General features: G+C 44.5%; 2 pseudogenes across 1 annotated transcript; both read left to right on the plus strand.

Moving 5' to 3' along the window:
* Positions 1-10,487: 10,487 nt before the first annotated feature.
* On the plus strand, positions 10,488-12,649 carry LOC128574851 (RNA-splicing ligase RtcB homolog; annotated as a pseudogene).
* An 11,396-nt stretch (positions 12,650-24,045) lies between these two features.
* Positions 24,046-25,633, plus strand: LOC128574869 (60S ribosomal protein L6-like; annotated as a pseudogene). Its single transcript, XR_008376872.1, has 2 exons — positions 24,046-24,675; positions 25,491-25,633. The product of XR_008376872.1 is annotated as a 60S ribosomal protein L6-like (transcript).
* Positions 25,634-26,003: the final 370 nt, after the last annotated feature.

Raw genomic sequence — 26,003 nt, forward strand, 5'->3', positions numbered from 1 at the left:
CCCTGGCTTCAACCTACTGAGAGCTGACCCACTTTGACCTCCCATTCCCATTCTTGGTTCCCCTGCTATTCAGGTGTCCCCTGCTGTGGGGCTCAAATCATACCATTTATCTTCTGAGACCACAGTGGAATAAAATTAGCAATTAGTTCCAACAGAAACACTGAATTCTACACAAAGTCATGGAAATCAGTCAGCTGCTGAATGATTATTGGGTGAAGGAGGTGATTAAGATGGAACTAAATGGGTGGCACCTGTGACTCAGTGAATAGGGCGCTGGCCCCATATACCAAGGATGGCAGGTTCAAACCTGGCCTCGGCCAAACTGCAACAAAAAATAGCTGGGCATTGTGATAGGCACCTGTAGTCCCAGCTATTCAGGAGGCTGAGGCAAGAGAATTGCCTAAGCCCAATAGCTGGAGGTTGCTGTGAGCTGTGGCATCACAGCACTCTACCGAGGGTGACAAAGTAAAACTCTCTCTCTAAAAAAAAAAAAGATGGAACCAAATGAAAAAGAGGACACACCTTACCAAAATTGGTGCAATGCTGCAAAAGCAGAAAATTCATAGCCTTAAATGCCTATATCCAAAAGACAGAAAGTTAAAAAAAAGCACCAGAATGTTTATTGCAGCCCAATTCATAATTGCTAAATCATGGAAGAAGCCCAAGTGCCCATCAACCCACGAGTGGATTAATAAATTGTGGTACATGTACACCATGGAATATTATGCAGCCTTAAAGAAAGATGGAGACTTTACATCCTAAATGTTTACATGGATGGAATTGGAACATATTCTTGTTAGCAAAGTATCTCAAGAATGGAAGAAAAAGTATCCAATGTACTCAGCCCCAGTATGAAACTTTCATATGAAAGCTATAACCCAATTATAGGCTAAGAATATGGGGAAAGGGAAGGGAGGGGAGGGGGGAGGATGAGTGGAGGGAGGGTAATTGGTGGGACCACACCTATGGTGCATCTTACAAGGGTACATGTGAAACTTACTAAATGTAGAATGTAAATGTTTTAACACAGTAACTAAGAAAAAGCCAGAAAGGCTATGTTAACCAGTGTGATGAAAATATTTCAAATTGTATATAAAACCAACACATGGTACCCCATGATTGCATTAATGTACACAGCTATGATTTAATAATAAAAAAAAAGACAGAAAGATCACAAATTAACAAACTAATGAATCATCTCAAGGAATTGGAAAAGTAAGAGCAAAGCAATCCCAAACCTAGGAGAAGAAAAGAAATAAGTAAGGTTAGAGCAGAACTAAATTCCAAAGAATTATATGGAAGATTAACAAAACAAAAAGTTGGTTTTTAAAAAGATAAACAAAGTTGACATGTCTCTCACTAGATTAATCAGAAATTAATTAATTCAGTCAGTCAGAAATGAAAAAGGAGATATTACAACTGACACCATAGAAATACAAAATATCATCTCTGAATACTATAAAAAATCTCTATGATCATAAACTCAAAAACATCAAGACAATGAACAAATTCCTGGAAACACATAACCTTCCTAGACTCAATAAGAAGAAATAGAATTTCTTTTTTTTTTTTTTTTTTTTGTAGAGACAGAGTTTCACTTTATGGCCCTTGGTAGAGTGCCATAGCATCATACAGCTCACAGCAACCTCCAACTCCTGGGCCCAAGCGATTCTCCTGCCTCAGCCTCTGGAGTAGCTGGGACTACAGGCGCCCGCCACAACGCCCGGCTATTTTTGGTTGCAGTTCAGCCGGGGCCGGGTTTGAACCCATCACCCTCAGTATATGGGGCTGGCGCCCTACCGACTGAGCCACAGGCGCCGCCCAGAAATAGAATTTCTAAACAAACCAGTATCATGTAATGAAATTGAAACAACAATAAAAAAAAAAAAATCTTCCAAAGTTCTAGACCAGATAGTTTCACAGCTAAATTTTAACAGATGTACAAAGAAGAACCGGTAGCTGTACTGCAGAAATTCTTTCATAACATTGAAAAGGAAGGACTCCTCCCTAACTTGTTCAATGAAGCCAATATCACCATATGAATACGAAGAAAACTATAGACCTATATCCCTTATAAATATAGATGCAGAAATTCTCAGTAAAATCCTAGTAAACATGGGCAGAACCTATGGCTCAAAGGAGTAGGGTGCTGGCCCCATATACTGGATGTGGCAGGTTTAAACCCGGCCCCTGGCCGAAAACTGCAAAAAAAAAAAAAAAAAAAATCCTAGCAAACAATATTCAGCTGCACATCAATAAAATAATCTACCACAGCCAAGTGGGCTTCATCCTGGAGATGAAAGCATGGTTCTGCATATGCAAATCTATAAATGTGATTCACCACATAAATAGAAGCAAAAATAAAGACCATATGATCCTCTCATTAGATGCAGAAAAAGCATTTAACAAAAATCAGCACCCTTGGGCAGCGCCCATAGCTCAGTACACATACACCCAGGGCGGGGGTTCGAAACCGGCCTGGACCAGCTAAACAACAATGACAACTGCACACACAAAAAAATAGCTGGGCATTGTGGCAGGTGCCTGTAGTCCCAGCTACTTGGGATGCTGAGGCAAGAGAACTGCTTAAGCCCCAGAGTGTGAGGTTGCTGTGAGCTGTAATGCCATGGCACTCTATCCAGGGCAACAGTTTGAGACTCTGTCTCAAAAAAAAAAAAAAAAAAGGTCAGCACCCTTTTATGAAAACAACTCTTAACAAAATTATAATACCTCCAAATTATAAAAGCCAAATATGACAAACCATAGCCAATATCATACTGAATGGGGAAAAAGTGAGAGCATTCCCACTTAGAAATGGAACCAGACAAAATTGCCCACTGACACCACTTATATTCACGATAGTGCTATAAGTCCTAGACGGAGCAATAGGGCAATTCTTGAAACAGCGTGAAAAAGGAAAACCTGAGTGGGAATGGAGGGGAATGAGGAAATAAAGCACACAAGAGACAAGGATAGGATCGGGAGGTCTAGCACAGACACACCTGCAGCCAGCACTGAATTGTGGAAACAGCTTTATTTTTTTTTTGTAGAGACAGAGTCTCACTTTATGGCCCTCGGTAGAGTGCCGTGGCCTCACACAGCTCACAGCAACCTCCAACTCCTGGGCTTAAGCGATTCTCTTGCCTCAGCCTCCCGAGTAGCTGGGACTACAGGCGCCCGCCACAACGCCCGGCTATTTTTTGGTTGCAGTTTGGCCAGGGCCGGGTTTGAACCCACCACCCTCGGCATATGGGGCCGGCGCCTTACCGACTGAGCCACAGGCGCCGCCCCTTATTCTACACAAGGTCACTTATCTTCACAAAGTTGCGAATCTAGCACATGGGTTAAAGATCAACTTTCCAGAGTAAAAGCTACATGAATTCTGGCAGAGGAGAAAAGCATGTTGTCCTAAAGGAATGCTGTTTGTTGTTCAAGGAGGAGAAGCAGTTGGGGGTCATTCCTTGACCATCTCCCCAGTCTGTGGGGGCCTTGCCGCCTTACAGCCCAAAAGGCAAGAGAAAGAAATTAAGTATATTAAAATGGGAAAAGAAGAGGCCAAATATCACTCTTTGCTGATGATATGATCTTGTATCTAGAAAACCTCAAAGATTCTTCCAAGAGACTCCTGGAATTGATAAATAAATTCAGCAAAGTCTCAGGTTACAAAGTCAATGTACATAAATTTGTAGCATTCCTATATGCCATCAACAGTCAAGCTAAGAATCAAATCAAAGACTCAATACCTTTCAGAATAGCAACGAAGAAAATAAAATACCTAGGAATGTATTTAACCAAGGCGGTGAAAGACTTCTGCAGGGAGAATAACACTGAGGAAGGAAATTGCAGAGAATGTAAACAAATGAAAAAACATATCATGCTCATGGATTGGCAGAATCAACATTGTTAAAACGTCTGTATTATCCAAAGTGATTTACAGATTCAATGCAATCACAGAAGGTGGTGAATCCTATCAGGACAGGGTCCTTACCTTTAGGGAAGCATGTTTCCTTCTGGCACAGGAAGGGTCCAGAAATGCCAGGAATTACAGACTTGGACTCTTGTTTCAGTGGTCTGCTTGGTACTTTATTTTACTATGAGCAGGTATTCAAGTTCAAAATAAAGTCCTCCGAACTCTTTCCTTTTCCTTTCCCCCAAGTGAAAAAAGGGTCTCTGAGCTGCACTGCGTGGAATTATAGGAGGGGTCCCACAGACTCTAGCTTGGCCACCTCTGCTGGCGTCTCACTGTGTCACAGGCCCCTCAAATCCACTGACTACAGGCCAGCACAGCTGCAAGAACTACAGCCTTTGTGGCCCAACTGCCTTACAAATTTAGTCCAGGCCCCTGCTTTTTATCAACGGGTGGTGGGGCTAGCCAGAACTCAAGCTTCAGGCTGAGGATTTCCCTCTGGCCAGGCTGGTGTAAATGTTCCCTCCATGGACACTGGCAGAATTCTGCAGTAGTCTCCTTGCCAGGGCAGTCCTGAGTTCCAATGCAAAATCCTGCAATCACTTCAGTCTCTGTCCCAGGGGCACACAGATTCTCTCTCTACTCTGTGTGCTGGCCCCCCTGCTGGGCGATGGGGGAGGGGTGGCATAGGTCATGCAGGATTGTCTTTTCTGCCCTCTTCAGATGATTTTTGGTTCTTCTACAGGTGCGTCCTTGTGTGGGTAGTTGTTGAATTTGGTATTTGTGAGGAGGGATGATGGCTGGAGGTTTCTATTTGTCTGTCTTGCCCTGCCCCCGACCAAGGGGTACATGTGTGTATATGTGTGTGTGTGTTTAAGGCTCAATGTTCCACTTTCCTTCAGTGAACTATCTCATATATTTCCCATAAATTTTTTTGCTGTTGTTATTAAGACCTGAATTGTTCACTGATGGTTTTAATCATTGAACCATGGCTGATCCAATGTTTTGTCCATACAAGGCATAGAAAAATGGCACAGTGAAAATTCCTAGTATGAAAGATCTATAGCTTTTATGTGACAGTTTAATATCTTCTAGACAAGAGACAAATTCCAACTGTGAAATGAGCTGTGAACCAGAAAACCAATCAAAATCATCCAGAGTTTGAACAAATGAAAGATGAGAAAGATGTTAAATTTACTCCATCCCTGGAATACTGTCCCACTTTGCTACCGAAGAAGGTGATGGACACAATTATAAGAGGGACTTTACCTGACAAATGCAATCAATGCAATCTCATTCTTTGTACCTCAATGAATCCCAAACAATACAAATAAATAAATAAAAATTAAAAAAAAATTTTTAAAGGTAATGGGAGGGAAAGTGAGCAGAAAGTAAAAACTCTTCTTATTCTGGCTCCCTGGAGTAGGAATCTCACAATAATATTATGGCTGCCATTCACCCAGCATCCATCGTGGAAGGCACTGTATTAATCCTTAACATGCATCAGCTCCCTGAATTCTATGGTACAATTATTATCTATTATTTGGCTATATACTCTGATTATCTCCACTTCACAAAAGTGGGGCTCAAGGTTGTTAAATCATTAAGTTGAAACCCCAAAGCAGGATTGGCAGGATCCAAACACAGGTGGATGACTCCAGTGCTAGAGCAGGAGCAGCAGGAAGGCAAAAGAGCCTGCCAACACCAGCTTCCTGGTGTGCCTCACATCAGCATCCTAGGCCCAAGCCCCTCCCCTCACATTCTTGAACCAATCGGAGAGAGGCCAATGGATATTGACAGATTCTGCATCCCAACTCTGGACCCAGGAGTTTGGGCTGCAGATGTCTGTCAAAGCACTCAGCTGCTGGCTCCCAAGGGTCACATGAGTCACCTCCACCTCCAGGGGAGAGCTAGGTCTGCATTTCTCATACTCCCATTCTCTTTTAATAAAGACTAGTGGTTAAATTAAGCAAAGGCTTTGAAGCCAGACAGAGCTGGGTTCTAGTCTCTGCTTCATTACTGCCTGTGTATGTAAGATTCTTCATCTCCAGGCTCAACCTAAAAATAGGAATAATAACCCTACCTTTTTAGCAGGGTTGTTATGGAGATAAAATGTACTAACCTATAGAACATATGTATGTGGATAGTGTATATATACAGTGTGTAATAAAATATGTATATATACACACACACCACACACAGAACACATGTAACACAATGCTGGGAATCTATAAGCACTCAATAAACAACAGTTATTCTCATTATTATCCCCACTCTATAGTCTGTCCGGCTTGAACACCAATCTTCTCATTTGGGGCCTAGATCTCTTGCCTTGAGTACTTTTCTCTCTCTAGAAGTGAATCGCTGATGAGTCTTCTTCAATTACACAGATCTCCCAGAACGAAGAATTTGGCCTCCATGACTTTTTCATTTATTAAACTTATTTCCAGGTGGATTTTTGCTGCAATGCCCGATTTTCATCTAGAATTTGAATGTAGGTAGCAGGCCCCTAGGAGAACTTATAAAGGATGGGGGGGCTCAGGGTGAGGCTGGGCATGACCTGGCATTCACTGTCTGTGAATCTCAGTCTTCTCAGCTATAAAATGGAGAGTCTCACTTTTAACTTATAAGAATGTAGTGAGGATTCCATGACACGTGGTCACTATGAAAGTTTTGACACAGGGTGCGTTTTGGTCCATTATTTCACTTCCAAGAAACACAGCTATGACATCCTTTCTGATTCACCATGCAAGTTTATCAGCATTGCTGGGAGGGCTTTATTTGTTTCCATCTGCATAGATCTTACATTTCTTGATTTTTGGGTATCTCAAAACTTTCATAATGACTCACATACAGAGGTTGGGAAGCCCATGTGCCTGGCACAGAGTAAGCAAGAATCATGTCAGTTTCCTTTCCTCTTACATCCATGGACAGCTGGAAATTCTGCCAACTGCATCCTGAAAGAGAAGTCCCACCTTAAGGAAATAGCAGTAAGGCTCCCCTCTCCTGTTGCCTCTTCTGCTTTCTCTCCAATCAGCCCCTCCTTTATTTCTCTGAACTTTTGCTCTTCTCAAGTTGAGGGTGGGAGGCAAGGAGATGCTAAGCAGAGAGGCTATTCCCAGAGACTCAGCCTGCCCCAAAGTGGCCCTGCTCAGGTGCCATTGGGTCAGGGGCTAGACTTGCTGTTTAAAAAAACACATCCCTTCTGGGCATCACTGCTTAAGGAAAAACTGCAAGACTTCAAAAACACCAGCGAGGACAATTTAAGAGATAGAGAATAGGAAAACTATGGAACCTAGATCATTTAGGTTAAGACAGTGAAGGCTATGGGTGGCGCCTGTGGCTCAGTGGGTAGGGCGCCAGCCCCATTTACCAAGGGTGGCGGGTTCAAACCCAGCCCTGGCCAAACTGCAACAAAAAATAGTTGGGCATTGTGGCGGGCGCCTGTAGTCCCAGATATTGGGGAGGCTGAGGCAAGAGAATCTCCTAAGCCCAGGAGTTGGAGGTTGCTGTGAGCTGTGATGCCACTGCACTCTACTGAGAGTGATAAAAAAGAAAAGGCATTGGGTGGCACCTGTGGCTCAGTAAGTGGGGCGCCGGCCCCATATACCGAGGGTGGTGGGTTCAAATCCAGCCCCGGCCAAACTGCAACAAAAAAATAGCTGGGCGTTGTGGCGGGCGCCTGTAGTCCCAGCTACTCGGGAGGCCGAGGCAAGAGAATCATGTAAGCCCAAGAGCTGGAGGTTGCTGTGAGCTGTGTGACGCCGTGGCACTCTACCAAGGGCGGTAAAGTGAGACTCTGTCTCTACACAAAAAAAGAAAAGGCATGCAGAATTATAAACACAAAACTGCTAGAACCTTTCCTGAGCTTCCAAATGAGTTTTTACAGGTGAGAAGCCCTGCAGCGTAAGCTCTGTTGACTTCACAGTAAGATTCCCTCCAACCAACCGTGGGCAAGTAGCTGGTAACAGGTTCAGGAAATGCTCTCAGAGCTTGATAGTTCTGTAACCCTGCCTGGAATCCCTTCTTTCTTATTCTCTCCCATAACGAATGCCTTCTGAGCCTGCAAACTGCAATGCAAGCTTGCCTTCCTCTGAGAAATCTTAGCAGATGTGGCGCCTCTCCACCACAATGGTTTCCTGCCTCACCTTCGTACACGCACCTGTCGTACACTGTGCTTATTTGTACCACTCTACTTGTGTATTAGCTATCTATCGCTGTATAACAAATTTCTCCAAAATAATAGTGGCTTAAAACTACACTCATTCATTATATCAGTTTTTATGCTTTAGGCATTTTGGCATGGCTTAGCTGAGTCCTTGGAAAAAGATCTGCTCCCATGCGCACATGATTTTTGGCAGGATTCAGTTCCTCACAGGCTGTTGGACTAAGGCCTCAATTCCTCAAGAGCTGCTGGCTGGAGGTCTGCCTGGGTTCCTTGCCATGTGAATCTTTCCATCAAGCAAGCATGGCAACTGGCTTCATAAGAGAAGGCCAAGGAGAGGACAAGATGTTGGGGACCTAAACCCTTCTCCCAGCTCGGTGCCCATAGCTCAGTGGTTAGGGCACCAGCCACATACACTGGGGCTTGTAGGTTCAATCCCAACCTGGTCCTGCTAAACAACAATGACAACTACAACAAAAAAATAGCCCGGCATTGTGGTGGGTGCCTGTAGTCCCAGCTACTTGCAAGGCTGAGGCAAGAGAATCGCTTAAGCCCAAGAGTTTGAGGTTGCTGTGAGCTGTGATGCCACGACACTCTACGGGAGCCGACATAGCGAGACTCTGTCTCAAAAAAAAAAGTTAAATAAATAAATAAACCCTCTCCCTGCTCCTTTGCTTCTCTTCCTAGAACAAAACTCTGGCCCCACCCCAAGAGTTCCGCTGGAAAGACCCTAGCCACCAGAACCTTCCAGCAAGCTGTGGAACCTTTCTCCCCTATGTCCAAGGTAAAAAAACAAGCCTCCAACCACTCTCAGTGCAGATGCCCAGGAAAGTCTCTGTCTCTTTTCATTAAAGTTGACCTGAACCTGTCCCTGTCTTATCTCTGGATACACCACCAAACCCCTTTCACAAGGAGAGAGAGCTAGCAGGATGAAAGTCACAGTCTTCTGTAACCTAATTACAGAAGTGACATCCTATCATTTTTGTCATATTCTATTGATTAGAAGCAACTAAGTAGGTCCAGCCCATACTCATGGGTAGAGAATTACACAAGGGCATGAGTACCAGGAGGAGGGGATCACTGGGAAACTTGTCAAAAGTTGCCTACCATGGCTGTCACACCTTGTCATTGCCTGTCGCTCTGCCTATCTCTGTCATTCCATTATGAGCTCTGTACAGACAGGGACCACATCTTGCTTCATGCCTGACACAGGCCTTTTGTGTCTGTTCGTGAATGGATGTTGAATAAGTGAATAACTTGGTTACTTAGTATAGCAGAAATGGAATTAAAGGGCAGCACCTGTGGCTCAAAGGAGTAGGGCACTGGCCCCATATGGGGGGGGTGGCAGGTTCAAACCCAGCCCCAGCCAAAAACTGCAAAAACAAAACAAAAACAATGGAACCAAAGGCAAGTGTATCATTTTATGTAAAAAAGATTGATATTAGGTTATTAAGTGTGAAATGTCTGATTTCCTTAAGTACTAAGTTTGAAAGTTGGTATCTCTAACATTTCCCTTGGACACTTCTTGTTTATTTTTATTGTGAAGGTATATCCCCACTCTTTCAAGTGCACATTTGGGCTTGTGATTATCTTTCAAAGTCTTTTTATTTATTTATTTTTATTTTTTTGAGACAGAGTCTCACTATGTAGCCCTCGTTAGAGTGCTATGGCATCACAGCTCACAGCAACATCGAACTCTCGGGCTTAAGTGATTTCTCTTGCCTCAGCCTTCCAAGTAGCTGGGACTACAGGCACCTGCCACAACACCCGGCTATTTTTTGGTTGTAGTTGTCATTATTGTTTGGCAGGCCCGGACTGGGGGTTTGAACCCGCCAGCTCAGCTCTGGTGTATGTGGCTGGCACCCTAGCCACTGAGCTACCGGCACCGAGCCTTTCAAAGTCTTTTTTAGAGCAAATTTTGTGAAATCATGAATAAGACAAAAATTCATATTATTTTCTTTCTTTTTTTTTTTTGTAGAGACGGAGTCTCACTGTACTGCCCTCTGGTAGAGTGCCGTGGTGTCACACGGCTCACAGCAACCTCTAACTCTTGGGCTTACGCGATTCTCTTGCCTCAGCCTCCCAAGCAGCTGGGACTACAGGTGCTCACCACAACACCCGGCTATTTTTCTGTTGCAGTTTGGCTGGGGCTGGGTTTGAACCCACCACCCTCGGCATATGGGGCCAGTGCCCTACTCACTGAGCCACAGGCACTGCCCAAAATTCATATTATTTTCAAATGTGAGTTCCATCAGTGGAACCAATGCAGGACAGCTTGAGGTATCAATGAAGTGTTTGAGAAGGATGTGACTAATGAACATATTACCCATCATTGGTTTAAGAAGTTCCATTCTGGCTCTGGGAAGCTGGACGGCGCAGCAGCTGCTTTTCGAAGTTTTTGCCATCGTTGTCGCCACCATGAGTCGCAACTATAATGACGAGCTGCAGTTCTTGGAAAAGATCAATAAAAATTGCTGGAGGATCAAGAAAGCTTCGTGCCCAACATGCAGGTTGAAGGAGTTTTCTATGTGAATGATGCTCTGGAGAAATTAATGTTTGAAGAATTAAGGAATGCCTGTCACGGTGGTGGTGTTGGTGGCTTCTTGACAGCCATGAAACATATTGGCAATGTGGCAGCCCTGCCTGGGATTGTTCATTGATCAATTGGGCTTCCTGATGTCCATTCAGGCTATGGGTTTGCCATTGGGCATAAGGCAGCCTTTGATATGAATGACCCTGAAGCAGTGGTATCCCCCGGTGGGGTTGGATTTGATATCAACTGTGGTGTCCACTTGCTGAGAACCAATTTAGATGAAAGTGATGTCCAGCCTGTGAAGGAGCAACTTGCCCAAGCTATGTTTGACCACATTCCCGTTGGGGTGGGATCGAAAGGTGTCATCCCAATGAACGCCAAAGACTTGGAGGAGGCCTTGGAGATGGGTGTGGACTGGTCCCTGAGAGAAGGCTATGCCTGGGCGGAAGACAAGGAGCACTGTGAGGAGTACGGAAGGATGCTGCAAGCTGACCCCACCAAGGCCTCTGCAAGGGCTAAAAGAAGAGGCCTTCCTCAGTTGGGGACCCTGGGAGCAGGCAATCACTATGCAGAAATCCAGGTTATGGATGAGATTTTCAATGAGTACGCGGCTAAGAAAATGGGCATCGATCATAAGGGACAGGTGTGTGTGATGATCCACAGTGGAAGCAGAGGCTTGGGCCACCAAGTAGCCACAGATGCGCTGGTAGCTATGGAAAAGGCCATGAAGAGAGACAAGATTGTAGTCAACGACCGGCAGTTGGCTTGTGCGCGAATCGCTTCCCCAGAGGGTCAGGACTACCTAAAGGGAATGGCAGGTGGCTGGGAACTATGCCTGGGTCAACCACTCTTCCATGACCTTCTTAACCCGTCAGGCTTTTGCCAAGGTCTTCAATACAACCCCTGATGACTTGGACCTGCACGTGATCTATGATGTTTCTCACAACATTGCCAAAGTGGAGCAGCATGTGGTGGACGGGAAGGAGCAGACGCTGTTAGTGCACCGGAAGGGGTCCACCTGCGCCTTCCCTCCTCACCATCCCCTCATTGCTGTAGATTACCAACTCACTGGACAACCAGTACTCATTGGTGGCACCATGGGGACCTGTAGTTACGTTCTTACAGGCACTGAGCAGGGCATGACTGAGACCTTTGGAACAACCTGTCACAGAGCGGGCCGCGCATTGTCCCTAGCAAAATCTTGACGTAATTTAGATTTCCAGGATGTCTTAGACAAATTGGCAGATATGGGGATCTCAATCCGTGTTGCCTCACCCAAACTGGTTATGGAAGAAGCTCCTGGGCGGTGCCTATGGCTCAGTCGGTAAGGCACCGGCCCCATATACCGAGGGTGGAGGGTTCAAACCCGGCCCCCGCCAAACTGCAACCAAAAAATAGCTGGGTGTTGTGGTGGGCGCCTGTAGTCCCAGCTACTTGGGAGGCTGAGGCAAGAGAATCGCTTAAGCCCAGGAGTTGGAGGTTGCTGTGAGCTGTGTGAGGCCACGGCACTCTACCGAGGGCCATAAAGTGAGACTCTGTCTCTACAAAAAAAAAAAAAAAAGAAGCTCCTGAGTCCTATAAGAACGTGACAGATGTGGTGAATACCTGCCATGATGCTGGGATCAGCAAGAAAGCCATTAAACTGAGACCAGTCACGGTTATCGAAGGGTAGGACTTGGAACCACAGGGCTGCCGGACACCACTAACACTCTGAAATGAAAGTGAATGGAAATGCTTTTCAGACATCAGACTCAAGAACTGACAGGTTCCAAAGTGCACAGCTGAAACTGCTTGTGCCAAGATGACCGACAGGGAGGCTGCTGCTTTTGGAAACCAGTGTTTTAAAATCACTTTTAGGAGGAGGCACATTGTCCCCATTTGGAAAGGGAGAAATATGCCTCCTCCATTGTCCCCAGATTTGGGGGAAAATCTATTAGGAGGTGGGTAGGGGTCAAGAAATTGCCTTACTCCGTCATACAAATGTTTAGCCATCAAAATTATCTTCTTTACACCAAGCTCTGTTTACATCCTGAGAGGTGTCTTGAAGAATAATTCTATTAAATAATTTGGGGGGATGTTTCCCTTCTTCCCTCAAAAAAAGAAGTTCCATTCTGATGATTTTAACCTTGAAAATGAGCCATGTGGGCAACCTGAGACCAAGGTGGATAATGATGAGCTAAAAGCTGTAGTGGAAGCAAATCCATCTCAACCTACTTGTGAATTAGCAGCAAGGTTTGACATTACTATTCCAACAATATTGGACCATTTGAAACAAATCAGCAAGGTAAAAAAGCTGGATAGATGGGTTCCGTGTGAATTAAACGAGCATCAGAAAACAAACCTAGAAGCTTGTCTTTCTTTGCCGTCACGACATAAAGACAAACCATTTCTATAGTGTATTGTTAAGCATGATAAAAAGTGAATTCTTGTTGACAATCGCAAGAGTTCAACACACTGGTTGGATAAAGATGAAGTGCTGAAACACAGTCCAAAACTGAATATTCATCAAAAATGTTACTGGTGTCTGTGTGGTGGTCCAGTGCTGGCATTATCTAATTACAGCTTCATGAAACCTGGTTAATCGATTACAGCAGATATCTATGGCAACTAGCTGGATGACATAATGAGGATGCTGTGATTAAGCGGCTAAGATTGGTGAATAGAGATAGGCTAGTCCTCTTGCAAGACAATGGCTCAATCGTGTGTCTCAACAATGCTGCTCAAAGTACAGAAGCTGGACTTGGAAACTCGCTGTCATCCACCGTATTCACCAGACCTTGCTCCAACTGACTAATGTTTCTTCCAGGCTTTAGACAATTTCTTGCAAGGAAAAACTTTCAATTCTCAACAAGCTGTGGAAAATGCCCTCTGTGATTTTATCACCACTCACTCTTCCTTGCTGCTGGCATACACAAGCTAAGATGGCAAAACTGTGTAGATAGTTCAGGTGCATATTTCGACTAATTGTACGGCTTCTTGTTTGAGATATAATAAACTAGACTTTGATTCAAAATCGGACATTTCGTATTTAATGACCTAATATTTGTTAATCTTTTGACCCAGCCATTTTATTTCCAGAAAATTAAGGAAATAATCAGAAATATAATTACAAGGGTATATTCAGAAATTGAGTTAAAATTATGTTTATTATTTATAATAGCAAACTGCCCTCTCAAAAACAAAAATAAAGGGCGGTGCCTGTGGCTCAAAGGGATAGGGCTCCAGTCCCATATGCTGGAGGGGGTGGGTTCAAACCCAACCTCGGCCAAAAACCACACACACACAAAAAAATACCCACAAAAAAAAAGAATAATAAAACTTGTAAATTGTTAAAAAATAAATAAATAAATAAATAAAGACAACTAACCTGTCAATTACCAGAATGAACAATCCAATCATTGGATTGAGCTATCATTGGATTGTTCATTCTGGTAATCGACAGGTTAGTTATCAGCTAAAGGATTGATTAGCTGCATTTGGTACGTACAGCCATATTCTACACAATATAAAATTCTTAACAATATTAAATGATAAAGAAAGATGCTTACAATATTGTTATTATTATTATTATTATTTTGACACAGAGTCTCACTATGTTACCCTGGGTAGAGTGCTGTGGTGTCACAGCTAACAGCAACCTCAAACTCTTGGGCTTAAGAGATTCTCGGGTGGCGCCTGTGGCTCAGTGAGTAGGGCGCCAGCCCCATATACCAAGGGTGGCGGGTTCAAGCCCGGCCTCCGCCAAACTGCAACCAAAAAATAGCTGGGCGTTGTGGCGGGCGCCTATAGTCCCAGCTGCTCGGGAAGCTGAGGCAAGAGAATCGCGTAAGCCCAAAAGCTGGAGGTTGCTGTGAGCCGTGTGATGTCATGGTACTCTACTGGTAGCAAAAAAAGAGATTCTCTTGCCTCCGCCTCCCAAGTAGCTGGGACTACAGGTGCCTACCACAATGCCCGGCTATTTTTTGTTGCAGTTGTCATTGCTGCAATGACAGCAACATTGCAAGGGTATATTCAGAAATTGAGTTAAAATTATGTTTATTATTTATAATAGCAAACTGCCTTGAATCTGGCCTGGGCCAGATCTGGCTGGCCCGGGCCAGATTCAAACCCACCAACTTCGGTGTATGTGGCTCGTGCTATAACCACTGTGCTATAGGTGCTGAGCCCATTATTTTTATTTTTTATTTTATTTTTTTCCAGATTAATATGAGGATACAAACCATTAGGTTGCAGTGTTTGCATTTGTTAGGTAAAGTCGCTGTTATAGCTGTGTCCTGCATCCAGGTGGCGTGCTATGTATCCTTTCTTTCTTTTTTTTCAGACAGAGTCTCACTTTATCGCCCTCTGTAGAGTGCTGTAGCGTCACAGCTCACAGCAACCTCCAACTCCTGGGCTTAGGCAATTCTCTTGCCTCAGCCTCCTGAGTAGCTGGGACTACAGGCACCGGCCACAACGCCTGGCCATTTTTTTGTTGCAGTTCGGCCGGGGCCAGGCTCGAACCCGCCACCCTCAGTATATAGGGCTAGTGCCCCACCCACTGAGCCACAGGCGCTGCCCCTGTTCTATATACCCTTACACTGTGCCCATTAGGTGGGAGCGCACCAATCCCTCTTTCTTCTCACCCCTCCTCCTGTCTTTCTTGTCCCCCCAATTTGAATTGAATTGAGATTTTCTCTTGTGTGGGCATGTATTAGTTCATCTACTAGCTTCATATTAGCATTGAGTACTTTGAATACTTGTACATTATTTCTAAAAAGAAAGTTACAAAGCAGTGTATGTGTTTCATATTTTTACAAAGGAAATATACATTCAGGACAAATCTAGAAGGATTAAATCAGTTTTGAACGGCCAAAAAGTTCTGATAAACCAATCTTAAATTGCTTAAACAAAGAAGGTATTTTTATTTAACATTTTTTTCACATAATGAGATGTCCAGAGGTGTGCAGTTTCTAGCCCTAGTTCTCTCTGGCTCAGTAGCACCACAGTTTTTTGGTCACTTCATGGCCATAAGATGGTTGCACCAGCTCCAGGCTTCTCGCCCACATTCAAAGCAGGAAGAACAGGTATGGCAAAGTTCCAGTCACGGTTGACTCTTTACAAAGAAAGCAAAAGCTTTCCCAGAAGTGCTCCACCAGACTTCCCTAACTTTCTCATTGGCTAAGTCACGTTGACACTCGCATCTACAAGGGAGGCTGTGGACACTAGAAACAAAATTTCACAATTGGTTTGAGAAATCATTATTTATGCTCTGAGGTTGGTCACACTACTGCTCAAACAAGCTTGCAGTTTTGTTAGCAAAGAAGGAAGAAGGGACCTTGTAGGCAACTAGCTGTTGCACCCCTTACACAGTACAAAGCTCTTCCCACTTTGTTCCAGTCACCTCTCAAGCTTAGATTGCTTTACTTGTTTAATCACCTACCAACCCAATGAAAAGCATTTAACTTTTCAATACATGGATATAAGGCTCAGAGTTAGAAAGTATGAAAAGATTGCTAATTGTCTTCCATTATTCATTCCTATCTTCTTTCCTCTAGTAATGAAATAATCCTCACAGCAGAGTATATGGCTACTCAGCTCCAGATCCTATTTCCCTGCCACCCAAGCAGCTAGCTGGGTGTGACTATGTAACTACAATTAAGTTCACACACTGGCCCCTGTGTGCTTAAGTTGGCAACACTTTAGTCAGGAAGGTTTCATAACTTTGGTTTACCAGGGTCTCACAGTTGTATTTGTGTGGACAAGTGGCAGTGTCTTGCTGGGTGGTGATCATTATTGTTGTTACAGGTTTTTGTGTGCCATCATGAGAATGTTGGAGCTTAAATTAGAGCAACAAACAAACATTAACTTTCTTGTTAGACTTGGCAAGAGTGGAAGTGAAATCAGGGGCATGTTAGTCTAAGTTTATGGGGATAATGCCATGAAGAAAATGGCAGTGTACAGATGGATTAAACTTTTTTCTGAGGGGAGAGAAAGCATCAGTGATGAAGAGAGGTCAGGGCAGCCAGGAACGAGCAGAACTGACAAAGACATTGCAAACATTGATCAAATCGTGTGTCAACATTGTTGGCTGACTGTTGGGAAGCATAGGAGACCGAGTGAAAATCAATAAATAGTTAGGAAAATCTAAACTGAAAATCTTGACCAATAACTCATGGCTCTTGCATCACGACAAGGTACCAGCCTACATGGCACTGTCTGTCAGGAAGTTTTTCATCAGTAAACAAATAATTGTATTCAATTATTTGAACCCCTCCTGGGCTCTCCATTCACCTGATCAGCCCCCAATGATTTTTCTTTACCCAAAGGTAAAGGAAATATTGAAAGGAAGACATTTTGATGACATTCAGGACATCAAGGATAGTGTGATGACAGCTTCAATAGCCATTCCTGATGCCCAAGGGCTGTGGCTCACACTTGTAATCTTAGCACTCTGGGAGGCCAAGGCGGGTGAATTGCTTGAGCTCAAGAGTTCTAGACCAGCCTGAGGAAGAGCAAGACCCCACCTCTACTAAAAATTGAAAAACTAGCTGGGAACGGTGGCAGGTGCCTGTAGTCCCAGCTACTCAGGAGGCTGAGGCAAGAGGATCATTTGAACCCAGGAGTTTGAGGTTGCTGTGAGCTATGATGATGCCACAACATTCTACCCAGGGCAACAGATTGAGACTCTGTGTTTAAAAAAATAATAATACATATATTATTACTATATGTAATATATTTATTTATAAGTATAAAAATATATTAAATATTTATAATATATAAAAAATAATATATATATAGCCATTTCAGCAAAAGAGTTCCAAAATCACTTGAGGAGTGGACTAGGCAATGGAATCAGTGCATAACTTCCCAAGGGAGTACTTTGAAGGTGTAGTGATATTCAGCAATGAGGTATGTAGTACTTTTTCTAGGATGAGTTTGCAAACTTAATTTCCAGACCTTGTAAACTACTCACCTTTGGAAAGTGAATAAAATTGATATGAGCATCACTTCTTGTCTATCATTTCCTACAAGGAAATTGCCAGCCTTTTACTTCCTCTTTTCTCGTTTTCCCACAGGCTGATAGTAGATGCAATGGTAGAGAGTTTGCAGCAGAGCAACAGAAGAACTTGTCTCTCTCTCTCTCTCTCTCTCTATATATATATATGTGTGTGTGTGTGTGTGTGTATATGTAATTTTTTTTTTTGAGACAGAGTCTCACTTGTTACCCTCAGTGGAGTGCCATGGCCTCAGAGCTCACAGAAACCTCAAACTCTTGGGCTCAAGCTATTCTCTTGCCTCAGCCTTCCAAGTAGCTGGGACTATACCCACCTGCCACAACACGCAGCTTTTATTTATTTATTTATTTATTTGGGGCAGTTTTTGACCAGGGCTGGGTTTGAACCTACCACCTCCGGCATATGGGGCTGGCGCCCTACCCCTTTGAGCCGCAGGCACTGCCCCCAGCTATTTTTTAGAGACGAGGTCTGGGTCTTGCTCTTGCTCCAGTTGGTCTTGAACCTGTGAGCTCAGGTAATCCAGCCACCTCAGCCTCCCAAGTGCTGGGATTATAGGCATGAGCCACTGCACCCGGCCTCTCTATTTTTTTTTTTTTTAACAAAGAAGCTCTCTATTTTTTTTAAACTAAGTGACAGAATTTTTTTTTTCTTTTTTTTTGAGACAGAATCTCACTCTGTCACCCTGGCTAGAGTGCTGCAGTGTCATAGCTCACAGCAACCTCAAATGCTCAGGGCTCAAGCAATCCTCTTACTTCACCCTCTGAGTAGCTGGGACTATAGGTACCTGACACAGCACCCAGATAATTTTTCTATTTTTTAGTAGAGATGGGGTCTCACTCTTACTCAGGCTGGTCCGGACTCTTGAGTTCAAGCAGTCCACCCACCTTGCCCTCCCAGAGTGCTAGGATTCCAGACATGAGCCACTGGGTCCTGCTCATTTTCTTTCTTTTTTTTTTTTTAACTTTAATTTTTTTAAACTAAGTGATGGGTGGGGGGGTAGTGGCTCATGCCTATAATCCTAGCATTCTGGGAGGTTGAGGCAGGTGAATTGCTTGAGCTCAGGAGTTTGAGACCAGCCTGAGCAAGAGCAAGACACCATCTCTACTGAAAACAGAAACATTAGCGGGTACTGTGTAAGGCACTTGTAGTCCCAGGTACTCAGGAGGCTGAGACAGGAGGATCACTTAAGCCCAGAAGTTTTTTTTTTTTTGTTTGTTTTTGTTGTTGTTGTTGCAGTTTGGCTGGGGCTGGGTTTGAACCCGCCCCCCTCAGCATATGGGGCCAGCGCCCTACCCGCTGAGCCACAGGCGCCGCCAAGCCCAGAAGTTTAAGGTTGCTGTGAGCTAAGTGGGTGGACCTTCAAACTCGGCCCTGGCCAAACTGCAACAACACAAAGCTGGGCGTTGTGGCGGGCTCCTGTAGTCCCAGCTACTCGAGAGGCTGAGGCAAGAGAATTGCGCAAGAGCTGGAGGTTGCTGTGAGCTGTGATGCTACAGCACTCTACTGAGGGTGACAAAGTGAGACTCTGTCTCAAAAAAAAATAAAAAATCCCTAAGTGACTGAACTTAAATGACTATCCAGAGCAGAGCCACTTACCTCTGGATTTACTCTGAACCACTCATATGCTTAATGAGCTAAAACAGCAACAACAAAACTAAAATAAGAAAAACAAAAAAATTTAAAAAAAAACATTAAATAAGCGATAAAAATAAATTTATAATGTATATTTGGGTCTCTTTATTAAAGCAGCTGTTCGTTTCCTTAACTAAAGTAAGGGAGGAAACTGCATTATGCCATCAGGTTGTTAATAGTTAAAAAATGAGGTTTGGAAGCAAAGATGAGAAAAGAGAGGAGAGTCAAGCAAAGGAATAGGAAAAGGGGGAGACAACTGAACTATTACTAGTCAGAAGCACTCCTGGGCTCTGCTTTGGTCTGAAATGGAGTTAATATGGTTACATTGAAGCAAAATACAAAGACCAGGGTGAAGCTGAACCATTGCAGTCTATACATATAGCACGAAGGCCCATGGTTCAAGAAAGGTCTATGTAGCTATGAATGAGGCAAGATGACTATTGGGGTCTTTAGGTTGCAAGCAACAGAAAGCAACTCTGACTTGCTCAAACAAACCAAAGCAAAAAATAATTTCCTAGAACACTAGGGAGATCAAAGAATCGAAGATCTCAACAATCAAGGTCAGGAAAGGATAAGATCCAGGTAAATCCTGAGAATCTCACTCAGAAACTTCTAGTTTTCTAGGGCAGTTTTTACTATACAATATAATCACCTGTAAGGGTAGTTAAAACAGATTGCTTAGGCCTATCCCCAGAGTTTCTGATTCTGCAGGCAGGTAGGGCCAGGAATTTGTATTTCAGACAAGCTTCCAGATGCTGCTGGTGCTGGTGCAAAGACCACATTCTGAGAAGCACTGCGTTAGGAGAAATACATCAAATGACTCAGCCTTCCATCGTGGGTATCTCCACTCACAGTTCCAAAGCCCCTAAGAACATCTAGGTGACCCAGGATTGAGTCACTCTTGTGGTCAGAGAGTTTGAGTCCTGTGATTGGCAGCCCTGTGACTATCACATGGATGGAGGTAGGGGAGTTCCTCAAAGGAAGGAATGCTGGATGCAAAACTAGCATTTGAGATGCTCTCAAAGTGAAAGCTGAACAAGCTGGATGCACAGCTCTCTTCATCAGGAGCAACTTCCCCTCTCAGGGCGGAAAGTTCCAGAAGAGAGAACGGGGACTAGGAAAGGAAGGAGAAAGTGTATTCCTATGGGCCATTATCTCTGTCCATACCTCCCTCCACTTTCCTGCCCCCTAGAGGCCAGTAATCAATTCCATAGAAGCTTTGGTGACTACAAAAGCCCTGAGGAGACAATAGGGGGCCACTTGAATTGGGGCCACTTTGGTCAGTGAGGCCAGTGCCCAGGACAATGTATCATCATGCATGTTGTAGTTTTCTAAGCCTCGGAGAGATTAACATTAACAGACAGTTCTAAAAAAGTTTAAGCATCTCATTTTTGCATCATATTTTGTAAGTTCCTACAGGGGAGAAAAAACTTCCTTCTACCCCTCTTAAGTAGTCTTACTATGTCGCCCTTGGTAGAGTGCTGTAGTGCCCCAGCTCACAGAAACCTCAACTCTTGGGCTTAAGCAATTCTCTTGCCTCAGCCTCCCAAGTAGCTGGGACTACAGGTGCCCGCCACAACGCCTGGCTATTTTTACATTGCAGTTGTCATTGTTGTTTAGCAGTCCCAGGCCAGGTTCGAACCCACCAGCCCCAGTGTATGTGGCCAGCACCCTAGCCACTGCACTATAGGCACTGAACCTACCCCTCTTAAGTTCTATGGCTGGTCTAAGAATTAAACTGACATAAGATAGAACAACAGGAGAAAAAGCATACAAGTTTATTTAATATTTTATAGGTACACAGGAGTTGTCAGAAGAAAAATGAAAACCCAAAGAAGCCATTAGGCCCAAAAGCTTTTTGCATAAAGAATAATAAATTGTGGGGTTGTGATAAGACAAAGGGGCTTGGCCAAACAGCACTTAATTACGGGACAATGTCTTTGAAATATATGGGAGAAACTAGTGGAAGTAGGTTGGTTTGTACATTTCAGAAGAATGTTCTCTTCCTGGTACATGTCCAGAAAGGGAATTTTCTTGGGGAAATTTTATGACCTGCCATTAGGAACAAAGGAAGAGGTCAGAGAGCTCTTCCTGCATCTGCTGGTCCTCAAGTGCCTTCAGCTTAAAAGGATAAACATGCCACTTTGGCATGTTTGGGCGTGGTGAATCCTAAACCTCTTTACTAATAATAAATTTTCTAATTTTCTCCTTCAGAAAAACTTTGTAGAGAGAGAAAAAATTCTTAACCTAGTTGTACAAGTCTAGATTGTTATCTATCAAATGACCTTAAAATGAGGCCTTCCTAAGCTTTCAAACCAATATATTCATTTTAGGAGGGTTCAAGTTTTTTATGTTCTGGAATCCTATTTATTATTTATTTATTTAGAGACAGAGTCTCACTCTATGCTCTGCACCGAGGGACTTAGTATAATAGCTTGCAGTAACCTCAAACACCTGGGTTCACATGATCCTCCTGGCTCAGCCTCCCAACTAGCTGGGACTACAGGCACCTGCCACAATGCCCAGCTAGTTTTTCTAATAATGTGGAGATGGGGTCTCACTCTTGCTCAGGCTGGTCTCCAACTCCTGAACTCAAGCAAATCCACCCACCTTGGCCTCTCAGAGTGTTAGGATTACAGACGTGAGCCACCGTGCCTGGCCCTAATATGATGTTTTTTTTGTTTGTTTGTTTTGTTTTCGTAGAGACAGAGTCTCACTTTATGGCCCTCGGTAGAGTGCCCTGGCCTCACACAGCTCACAGCAACCTCCACCTCCTGGGCTCAAGCGATTCTCCTGCCTCAGCCTCCCGAGTAGCTGGGACTACAGGCGCCCGCCACAACGCCCAGCTATTTTTTGGTTGCAGTTTGGCCTGGGCCGGGTTTGAACCCATCACCCCCGGTATATGGGGCCGGTGCCTTACCGACTGAGCCACAGGCGCCGCCCCCTAATATGATGTTTTAACAGATCAATGTGGGGCGGCGCCTGTGGCTCAGTCGGTGGGGCGCTGGCCCCATATACCGAGGGTGGCGGGTTCAAACCCGGCCCCGGCCAAACTGCAACCAAAAAATAGCCGGGCGTTATGGCGGGCGCCTATAGTCCCAGCTACTCGGGAGGCTGAGGCAAGAGAATCGCTTAAGCCCAGGAGTTGGAGGTTGCTGTGAGCTGTGTGATGCCACGGCACTCTACCGAGGGCTATAAAGTGAGACTCTGTCTCTACAAAAAAAAAAAAAAAAAAAACTTAAAAAAATAAAAAATAAAAAAAAACAGATCAATGTGGAGTTTGTTAAAAACCATCATGTTAATATTTACGCAGCCATCAACGTAATATGCTCTATTGATAGAATAAAGGGCATAAACCACACGATTATCTCAATAGATGCCTAAAAGACATTTGACAAAATCCAGTATGATAAAAATTTTTGGCAAACCAGGGATAGAAGAGTACTTTGCTCAGCCTGATAAGGAGTATCTGCAAACCCCCTCAGCTAACACCATACTTACTTGTGAAACATGCTATCTCTTAAGATCAGTTGTTAAGATCCGTTGTTAAGATCAGTGGTTGCATGGGCTGGGGAAGGGGAAAACAGGAAGTGACTGCTAATGGGTCTGGGGTTTTTTTGGAGGGGGTGATGAAAATGTTCTGAAATTAGATAATGGTGATGGTTGCACAACCCTATGAACGAATATACTAAAAACCATTGAATTATATACTTTAAAAGTTATGTGGGGGCCGCGCCTGTGGCTCAAAGGAGGCACCAGCCCCATATACCAGAGGTGGCGGGTTTAAACCCAGCCCCAGCCAAAAACTGCAAAAAAAAAAGTTATGTCAATTGCGTGGTGGTGCCTGTGGCTCAGTTGATAGGGACCGGCCCCATATACCAAGGGTAGGGTCGAACCTGGCCCCAGCCAAACTGCAACAAAAAAATAGTCGGGCATTGTGGCAGGTGCCTGTATTCCCAGCTACTTGGTAAAGTGAGACTCTGCCTCAAAAAAAAAAAAGTTATGTGAATTATATCTCAAATAAAATTGTTTTATATGTGCACACATATATATAGTTTTTACACAAACAAATACGTATGCATAATTTTTTTTTTTTTAAGAGACAGAGTCTTAATTTTGTTGTTCTCGGTAGAGTGCTGTTGCATCACAGCTCTTGGGCTTAGCTGATTCTCTTGCCTCAGCCTCCCGAGTAACTGGGACTACAGGCGCCCGCCACAATGCCTGGCTATTTTGTTGTTGTTGTTGTTGCAGTTTGGCCGGGGCCAGGTTCAAACCCTCCACCCTTCCCCTTGCAAGGGCCAGGGAAGGGGAAGAAGCCTCATGAGCCACAGGCACGGCCCATGTATGCATAATTTTTATACCTCCACAGTGATTCTAGAACTTGCTTAAGACAGAAAGATAGGCTCGGCACCTGTGGCTCAAGAGGCTAAGGCGCCAGCCACATACACCTGAGCTGGCAGGTTCCAATCCAGCCCGGTCCGCCAAACAACAATGATGGCTGCAAGCAAAAAGTAGCCGGGTGTTGTGGTGGGTGCCTGTAGGCCCCGCTACTTGGGAGCCAGAGGCAGGAGACTCTCTTGAGCCCAGGAGTTGGAGGTTGCTGTGAGCTGCGATGCCACAGCACTCTACCCAGAGCAACAGCTTGAGGCTCTGTCTCAAAAAAACAAACAAAAAAAGACAGAAAGAGTTCTCTTTTCCGTCTTGCAAGATGGAGGGTGAAAAAGTTGAGAAGCTGGTTTCTAAAAGAGAAGAAACCTGTTAATAAAGAGAAGAGGCCTAAGGCCAGGAAGGGGAAGCCCCACTGCTGCCGAAATCCTGTTCTTGTCAGAGGAATAGGCAGATATTCCCGATCTGCCATGTATTCAAGAAAGGCTATGTGTAAAAGGAAATACTCAGCAGCTAAATCCAAGATTGAAAAGAAAAAGAAGGCGAAGGTCCTTGCCACTGTTACAAAACCAGTTGGTGGGGACAAGAATGGTGGTACTCGGGTTTTTAAACTTCGCAAAATGCCTAGATACTATCCCACCGAAGATGTGCCTGGGAAGCTATTGAGCCAGGGCAAAAAACCAGTCAGTCAGCATGTGAGAAAACTGCCATCTAGCATCACACCCGGGACCATTCTAATTATCCTCACTGGACACCACAGAGGCAAGAGAGTGGTTTTCCTAAAGCAACTGGGCAGTGGCTTGCTACTTGTGACTGGACCTCTGCCCCTTAATAGAGTTCCTCTACGAAGGACACACCAGAAATTTGTCATCGCCACCAACACCACAAAAATTGACATCAGTAATGTTAAAATCCCGAAGCATCTTATTGATGCTTATTTCAAGAAGCAGCAGCTCCGGAAGCCCAGAACCAGGAAGGTGAGATCTTCACCACAGAAAAAGAGAAATACGAGGGATAACAGAACAGCGCAGTGTCGATCAAAAAGCTGTGGACTTGGGCGGCGCCTCTGGCTCAGTGAGTAGGGCGCCAGCCCCATATGCCGAAGGTGGCGGGTTCAAACCCAGCCCCGGCCAAACTGCAACAAAAAAATAGCCGGACGTTGTGGCGGGCGCCTGTAGTCCCAGCTGCTCGGGAGGCTGAGGCAAGAGAATCGCTTAAGCCCAGGAGTTGGAGGTTGCTGTGAGCTGTGTGATGCCATGGCACTCTACCAAGGGCCATAAAGTGAGACTCTGTCTCTACAAAAAAAAAAAAAAAAAAGCTGTGGACTCTGGGCGGCGCCTGTGGCTCAGTCGGTAAAGGCACGGGCCCCATATACCGAGGGTGGCGGGTTCAAACCCGGCCCCGGCTGAACTGCAACCAAAAAATATCTGGGCGCTGTGGCGGGCGCCTGTAGTCCCAGCTACTCGGGAGGCTGAGGCAAGAGAATCACCTAAGCCCAGGAGATGGAGGTTGCTGTGAGCTGTGTGAGGCCACGGCACTCTACCGAGGGCCATAAAGTGAGACTCTGTCTCTACAAAAAAAATTAAAAAAATTAAAAAAAAAAAAGCTTTGGACTCGGGTGGTGCCTGTGGATCAGCGAGTAGGGCGCCGGCCCCATATACCGAGAGTGGCGGGTTCAAACCCAGCCCCGCTGACCTGCAACCAAAAATAGCTGGGCGTTGTGGCGGGCGCCTGTAATCCCAGCTGCTCAGGAGGCTGAGGCAGGAGAATCGCTGAAGCCCAAGAGCTAGAGGTTGCTGTGAGTCCTGTGACATCATGGCACTCTACTGAAGGCGGTAAAGTGAGACTCTGTCTCTACAAAAAAACAAAAAGCTGTGGACTCACAAATTTTACCGAAGATCAAGGCTATTCCTCAGTTCCAGGGCTACCTGCGATGCGTGTTTGCCCTGACAAATGGAGTTTACCCTCATAAAATGGTGTTTTAAATGTCTTAAAGAGAACCTAATTAAATGGCTAATAGATTTAAAAAAATTTTTTTGTTGTTCAAGAAAAAAAACTATACTTTGAAGTTTCTGCTCCTTCTTTGTGGTGCTAAAAGGCAAAGATTTGGTGTACTTGGCTATCTGTTTAGAAAGGTACTTCAGTAAGTGTGCACTGGGTCAGCTTCCGCCTGAAGTTCAGCCTGGGGTCTGGTACAGAGAAGAAAATATTTTTCATTAGAGAGTAGAGAAGTTTGGAATCAACTGAGGGAAAGCAGAACAGAGCTAGAGAGAGGCTGGAAGAGACGGTAGCAAGTTGCTTCCTGAGGAAGAATAGGTCCAGAATGAAATTTGGCAAGGGATGGCCAAATTTGGCATCAAGGCCCATAAAATTTTCGGACGGTGA

The sequence above is a fragment of the Nycticebus coucang genome, chromosome 22 (genome assembly GCF_027406575.1).
Source record: "Nycticebus coucang isolate mNycCou1 chromosome 22, mNycCou1.pri, whole genome shotgun sequence".
In the NCBI taxonomy this organism is placed as follows: domain Eukaryota; kingdom Metazoa; phylum Chordata; class Mammalia; order Primates; family Lorisidae; genus Nycticebus; species Nycticebus coucang.